General features: G+C 44.6%; 1 non-coding gene across 1 annotated transcript; it reads right to left on the bottom strand.

Moving 5' to 3' along the window:
- Nucleotides 1-6,181: 6,181 nt before the first annotated feature.
- On the bottom strand, nt 6,182-6,253 carry trnae-uuc (transfer RNA glutamic acid (anticodon UUC)). Its single transcript has one exon. It is a non-coding gene; the product is annotated as a tRNA-Glu (tRNA).
- Nucleotides 6,254-7,098: the final 845 nt, after the last annotated feature.

The following is a 7,098-nucleotide window of genomic DNA, read 5'->3' as shown; positions in this document are numbered from 1 at the left end:
TTGTGTAATATCTCCTTGAATGTACACCACTGCTCACGTGCCGTCTTACACCTTAATCTATCTTCCCAGTCCACTTTAGTCAACTCTGCTTTCATACCTTCATAATCTCCTTTACTTAAGCATAGTACGCTGGTTTGAGCTCCAAATGTCTCACCCTCCAACTGAATTTGGAATTCAACCATGTTATGGTCAGTCATTCCAAGGGGATCCTTTACTAGGACATTATTTATTAATCCTGTCTCATTACACAAGACCAGATCTAAGATTGCCTGTCCCCTGGTTGGTTCAGTAACATACTGCTCAAGGAACCCGTCCCTAATACACTCTATGAAATCTTCCTCAAGGGTGCGCTGCCCAATTTCATTTGTCCAGTCATTATGAAAGTTAAAATCTCCCATGTTTATAGCTGTTCCCTTATTACAAGCCCAAACTTTTTCCTGATTTATACTCCGACCAATAGAGTTCCCACTATTAGGAGGCCTATAGACTACGCCCACTACTGACTTTTTCCCCTTATTATTCCTTATCTCCACCCAAACCGTTCCATTATCCTGAACATTTGACCGAATATAATTTCTCACTATTGCAGTGATTCCATCTTTATTAACACAGCCACCCAACCTCCCTTTCCTTCCTGTCTGTCCTTCCTAATAGTCAAGTGCCCCTGGATGTTTAGTTCCCAGTCCTGGTCACCCTGCAGCCATGTCTCCGCAATGGCCAGCAGAACATACCTATGTGTAATTATTTGTACCGTCAACTCGTCTATTTTATTACGAATGCTGCATGCATTCAGATAAAGAACGTTTAAATATGCTATGTGACAATTAATTCCTGCTTTTACCCCCTTTACTACTTTACCTTTATTTTTATATATTCTGTCCCTTCCTGACACGATCTGGTTTTTAATTCCCCCACTGCTACCTTGGTTTTTAATTCCCCCACTGCTACCTTGCTCTATTGCTTTCTCCGTTGACATTTTTATTTTTCACTCTCTTGAAACCTCCCTCCCCCCACTAATTATTTTAAAGCCCTCTCTACAGCCCTAGTTTTACGATTCGCCAGGATTCTAGTCCCAGCACTGGACGAGTGAAGTCCTTCACAACGGAAAAGCTCTCTCCTGTCCCAGTGCTGGTGCCAGTGTCCTAAGAAGCAAAACCCATTTCTCCCACACCAGTCTTGTAGCCACGCATTTAACTCGCTGATTTTATTTACCCAAGCCAAATTTGCTCGTGGCTCAGGTCGTAATCCACAGATTATTACCCTGCTGGTTCTGCTTTTTAATTTGGCACCTAGCTGCTCATACTCCCTCAGAAGAACCTCTTTCCTTGTCCTATTTATGTCGTTTGTACCAACATGGACCACGACAACAGTATTCTCCCCCTCCCACTCCAAGTTGCTCTCCAGCCTAGAGGAGATGTCCTTAACCGTGGCACTGGGCAGGCAACACAGCCTATGGGACTCTCACTGTCGGCTGCAAAGAACCCTATCTATCCTCCTAATGATGCTACCCCCTACCACTACAACATTTCTATTTACTCCCCCAACTTGAATGGCCCCTCGTTCCACGGTGCTGTGGCCAGGTTGCTCATCATCCCTGCAGACCCCGTTCCCGTCCTCACAGGGAGTAAGAGCCTCGAACCTGTTGGACAAGAGAAAGGACTCTGGCTCGTCCAGCACTACCTCCTGCTTCCCCGTCCCTGCCTCAATAATAGTCACACCATCCTGCCCTGACCACGGACTACATCTGAATTGGTGTGACTACTTCCAGAAACAGAGAGTCCAGGTAACTCTCTCCCTCCCTGATGTGTCGCAGTGTTTGAAGCTCGGTCTCCAGCTCATCAACACGGAGCCAGAGTTCCTCGAGCAGCCAGCACTTACTGCAAATGTGATCACTGTGAACATCAATGCTGTCCACCAGCTCCCACACATTGCAGCAGTAACACATCACCTGCTCTCCCATTCTATGTAATTAATTACATTTATTAATATTATTTTTAAATACCCTCTGCCCCGATTCTAGATGATGAATATCGCACCTCTATTTAATTGAACTGATCAACTTATAAAGGTTTCAAAGGGAAGTAAAAGTACTCACGAACCTGCCAAACACCTACCAGCTTTTCTGTGATGTCACTTTTGAATTCTGATGTCCCCTTGGTATGTTGCCTTTGGAGCCTTTTTAGGCTGCTTCGCCTCGCTGCTCTGACTCGACTCAACACCCACTGCTGCTACCGGCAGCCTCGACTGGGCCTCGCCTCGCTGCTCCGCCTCCACGATGTCTGCTAATCCTGAGACTGGCAGGAAAACAATGCCAGAAACAAAACAGAAACAGCACCTCACACCCCAATTACCCTAACTCTCTCACTTACCCAAACTCTCACAGCACGCTCTGCTACTCGCACTGATCTTTTTATACTGTTTGTTTGTAACCAATTGAATCACCCCTGCTGATTGGTTAGAGAACTGGTTTTTACTGCCTGCCAATTAACTCTGACTGCACTGTTACCTTACATTACTCTTCTTAAATCAACAGAATCTCAAATTTTAAATTTTCCCCTTTACTTAAACTGCTTAAGTAATCTTATCAAGATACTACTGGCAAATGCCACTAACAATTTGCACCACTCCAAATGATTCAAAGAGAAATAACCATTAAAGAACTATGTCATTTACCCAAACTTTCACAGCACTCTCTGCTAATCGCACTCATTTTGTACCTCTGTACCAAATGATGCGCTGCTGATTGTTGAGGCAACAGCAGCGGTGTGGAAAGTTGAAAGCTTCAGAGGTGCACGCAATTTTTCTCGTGGTTGCTTTGAATGCTGCTATTACAAACAGCCGAAAAATGCACTGTTCTCTGACTGCGAATGGAACCCGTGCCACGGCGGTTTAAGCGCCGAATACTAACCACTTGACCAGGAAGCGTCCTGCCAGCAAGCAGAACAATGCAGTCTTTCCTCCTTGCTGCTTTGAAATTCAGGTCACATTCATGCCAGGCAAACTTTTCGTACACAATGACATTTTTTAGGCGAGATCACAAAGGACATTTTCACGAAACCACAGCATCAAGTGCGGGGAGGCGTCCACCTTAAATCTATTTGCTTCTGTGCTTTTCTCAGAGACACACAGTCAGAGAAAACCCTTCGGGATATTGAATAATCAGGACTAAAATATCAAGGACAATATAGAGGAAATAGTAATGCAGTGCTTGAGGCAAAGACTCAAACACATACACGAACACAGATGTGTGCCCACTTTGTGTGGGTATGTCTCAGATACCCTTATGATTCATGGAGGCTTGCAGCATAGTGTGAGGCCATTCGGCCAATCGTGCCAGTGCTGTCTCCTTGAAAGAGCAGACGTGCTTTCTTCCACTGTTATCTACATTTCCCTGTCCTCTCTCCTTCCGCAGTGCCCCGCACAAAAGCCAAACAGAAAGAAAACACGAACGAGGAATTGATGCAGGAAGTTGTTATACAGTTCTCCACCGTTTAAAATTATTTTAGGTTCATTTTTATTCTGTTATTCTTTTCGAAGGAGCACTTTAATGTGCTGACCAAAGTTTTAACATTGGGATCGAGCCAGTTACACAGCAACAGGATGCCATTCAGCCACTCAAACCAGTTGCACAGGAACAGGAGCAGAACATTCATAACCTTGACCCAGTTGCACAGGTACAGCTAATATATTATTAATGCTTCATGTGATGTGTTTGCTATGAAATAAATTGTTAAAAAATTACATTGCATTGACCAAGATTCGAACCCAGGTTCTGCTATGCTGGCAGGCGAAAATTCTACCCCTGAACCACCAATGCACGCAGGATCAGCCGATTCCATTTTCTGGTAGCTACAATTTAATTTTGACTTTTGTTAATACAAGCGAGGACACTGCGTTAACATAAAAAGCAAAATGCAGCAGATGCTGGATCTGGAATTGTTGATTAAATGCTGGAAACACTCCGACGGTCCTGGAACATCTGTGGACAGAGAAACACAGTGTTAATCTTTCAGGACCATGAGCTCTCGGCAGAGATAAAATTTTGCGGTTTTGTAGTTCCCGTGTGAGTTTCCATCCAAAGTTGTTAAGCTGCTCAAAAATTAGATAATTAAGAAACTAACCTTCCCCAAAATAATAAACAGGTGCAGGATTGGGCCATTCGGCCCCTCGAGCCTAACTCGCCATTTAATAATTTCATGGCTGATGAGATCTCCAACACAACGCCACTTTGCTACCCGCTCCCCATAAGGCTTGACTCCCCTGTAGCTGAAATATATATCTATCTCCGCCAGACATACAGAGCCCGTTTGACGTCTTACAGAGTGGCCCAAGGGATAAGCAACTTCAGTTATGTTGATAGTGTGGCGAAGCTGGGACTGCTTTCCTCTGAAGGCTAAGAGGAAATGTAATAGAGGCTTGCAAAATTACAAGGTGTTTTGATAGATGAAATAAAGGGAAACGCTTTCCAGTGGCAGGAGAGATGGTAAGCAGAGGGAGAATTGTCTTATGCAGCAAGTGTTAAGGCATAATAAACATCTGGATAAGTTATCACGGCCCAGGTATTCTCTCATTCCAGTCTTACACACAATGCTAATTTTTCACACTGGCAATGAGTTGACTGATAGCCGTGCTGTGATCAGCTAAGTTTGTTAGGGAGATGCAGTCGATAAGATAAAACATGGAAGACGGATAATAACCGTGACTGTTCTGACACAGTTAAATGTGGGCATTTAAAGTGTCTTGTTCCCAATGTCATTTCCTGCTGACTTTGAAACAACAGGCAAGGCAGGAAGTGAATGTTGCACCTCTGTACCGAATGATGCGCTGCTGTCGGTTGAGGCAACAGCAGCGGTGTGAAAGATTGGTGAGGTGCAAGCAGAACATTCATACTCTTGATCCAGTTGCACAGGTACATCTAATATATTATTTATGCTCATGTGATGTGTTTGCTATGAAATGAATTGTTAAAAGTATTAACCTTCATTGGCCGGGAAACGAACCCGGGTCTCTCGCGTGGCCGGCGAGAATTCTATCGCTGAACCACCAATGCAAACCAAGTTAACAGATACCTTTTTCTGGCAGCTACAATTTATATTTGACTTTTGTTAATACAAGCGGGGACACTGCGTTAACATATAAAGCAAAATGCAGCAGATATTGCATCTGGAATTGTTGATTAAATGCTGGGAACACTTCGAAGGTCCTGGAAGATCTGGGGACAGAGATACACAGGGTTAACCTCTCTGGTGCATGAGCTCTCGGCAGAGCTAAGATTTTGCACTTTTCTAGGTCCCGTGGGAGTTTCCTTCCAACGTTGCTTAGCTGCTCAAAAATTACATAATTAAGAAGCAAACCTTCTCCAAAAGAATAAATAGGAGCAGGATTGTGCCATTCGGCTCCTCGAGCCCCGCCATTTAATAAGTTCGTGGCTGATGAGATTTTCGACACAACGGAACTTTGCCGCCCGTTCCCCATAACCCTTAACACCCCTGTAGCTGAAATATATGTCTATCAGACATACAGAACCCGTTTGACGTCTTACAGTGCGGCCCGAGTGACAAGCGACTTCAGTTATGTTGATAGTGTGGAGAAGCTTTCCTCTGGAGGCTAGGAGGAAATTTAATAGAGGCTTGCAAAATTACAATGGGTTTTGATAGAGGAAATAAAGACAAACGCTTTCCAATGGCAGGAGGGATGGTAACCAGAGGTAGAATTCTCTTATGCAGCGAATGTTAAGGCCTCATGAATATCAGGATAAGTTATCACGGCCCAGGTACTCTGTCATTCGAGTCTTGCACACGTTGCTAATGTGGCATTTTCCACAATGGCAATGAGTTGACTGATAGCCGTGCTGTGATCAGTTAAGTTTGTTAGGGAGATGCAGTCGGCAAAATAAAACATGGAAGACGGATAACAACCGTGACTGTTCTGACACTGTGAGGTACACATAAATGTGGGCATTTAAAGTGTCTTGTTCCCATTGTCATTTCCTGCTGACTTTGAAACATCAGGTAATTTACAGAAGGCAAGGAAGTGCATGTTGCTCCTCGGGACCGAATGATGCGCTGCTGACTGTTGAGGCAACAGCAGCGTGGAAAGTTGAAAGGTTGATGAGGTGCAAGCATTGTTTCGCGCGGGTGCTTTGATTGCTGGCATTTCAAACAGCCAGAAAAAGCACTGGTTCCCTGACCGGGAATCGAACCCGGGCCGCAGCGGTGAAAGCGCCGAATCCTAACCACTAGACCACCAGGGAAGCTGTGGAAAACATCCTGCCAGCAAGCAGAACAATGCAGTCTTTCCTCCTTGCTGCTTTGAAATTCAGGTCACTTTCGCGCCAGGCAAACTTTACGTACAAGATGACATTTTTTAGGCGAGATCACAAACGACATGTTCAAGAAACCACAGCATCAATTGCGGGAAGGCGTCCACCTGAAATCTATTTGCTTCTGTGCTTTTCTCAGTGATACACAGTCAGAGAAAAGCCGTCGGGATATTGAATAATCAGCACCAAAATATCAAGGACAACACAGAGGAAATAGTAATGCACTGCTTGAGACAAAGACTCAAACACGTACACGAACACAGATGTGTGCTCACTTTGTGTGGGTATGTCTCAGATATCCATATGATTCATGGAAGCTTGCAGGACAGTGTGAGGCCATTCGGCCAATCGTGCCAGTGCTGTCCCCTTGAAAGATCAGACGTGCTTTCTCCCGCTGTTATCTGCATTTCCCTGTCCTCTCTCGTTCCGCAGTGCCCCGCACAAAAGACAACCAGAAGGAGAACACTATGCTAACGAGGAATTGATGCAGGAGGTTTTTATACAGTTCCTCACCGTTTAAAATTATTTTAGGTTCAATTTTTCGCTGTTGATCTTTTCCAAGGAGCACGTTAAGGTGCTGCCCAAAGGTTTAAAATTGGGAATGTTAAAATTCCTCCCCGTCGGGGAATTTCACCCCGGTCTCCCGCGTGACAGGTGGGGATACTCACAACTATACTAACGAGGAAGTGAGCAATGTAATGTCTGTCAGAGTAAGAATCGAGCCTGTTACACAGGAACAGGATGCCATTCAGCCCCTGAAAGCTGTTGCACAGGAA

The sequence above is a fragment of the Somniosus microcephalus genome, unplaced genomic scaffold, assembly GCF_052327205.1.
Source record: "Somniosus microcephalus isolate GS21.2 unplaced genomic scaffold, FLI_Smic_1.0 unresolved_chr8, whole genome shotgun sequence".
Lineage (NCBI taxonomy): Eukaryota > Metazoa > Chordata > Chondrichthyes > Squaliformes > Somniosidae > Somniosus > Somniosus microcephalus.
The sequence above is the reverse complement of the archived record's forward strand: the minus strand, read 5'-3'. Positions and strand labels throughout refer to the sequence as shown.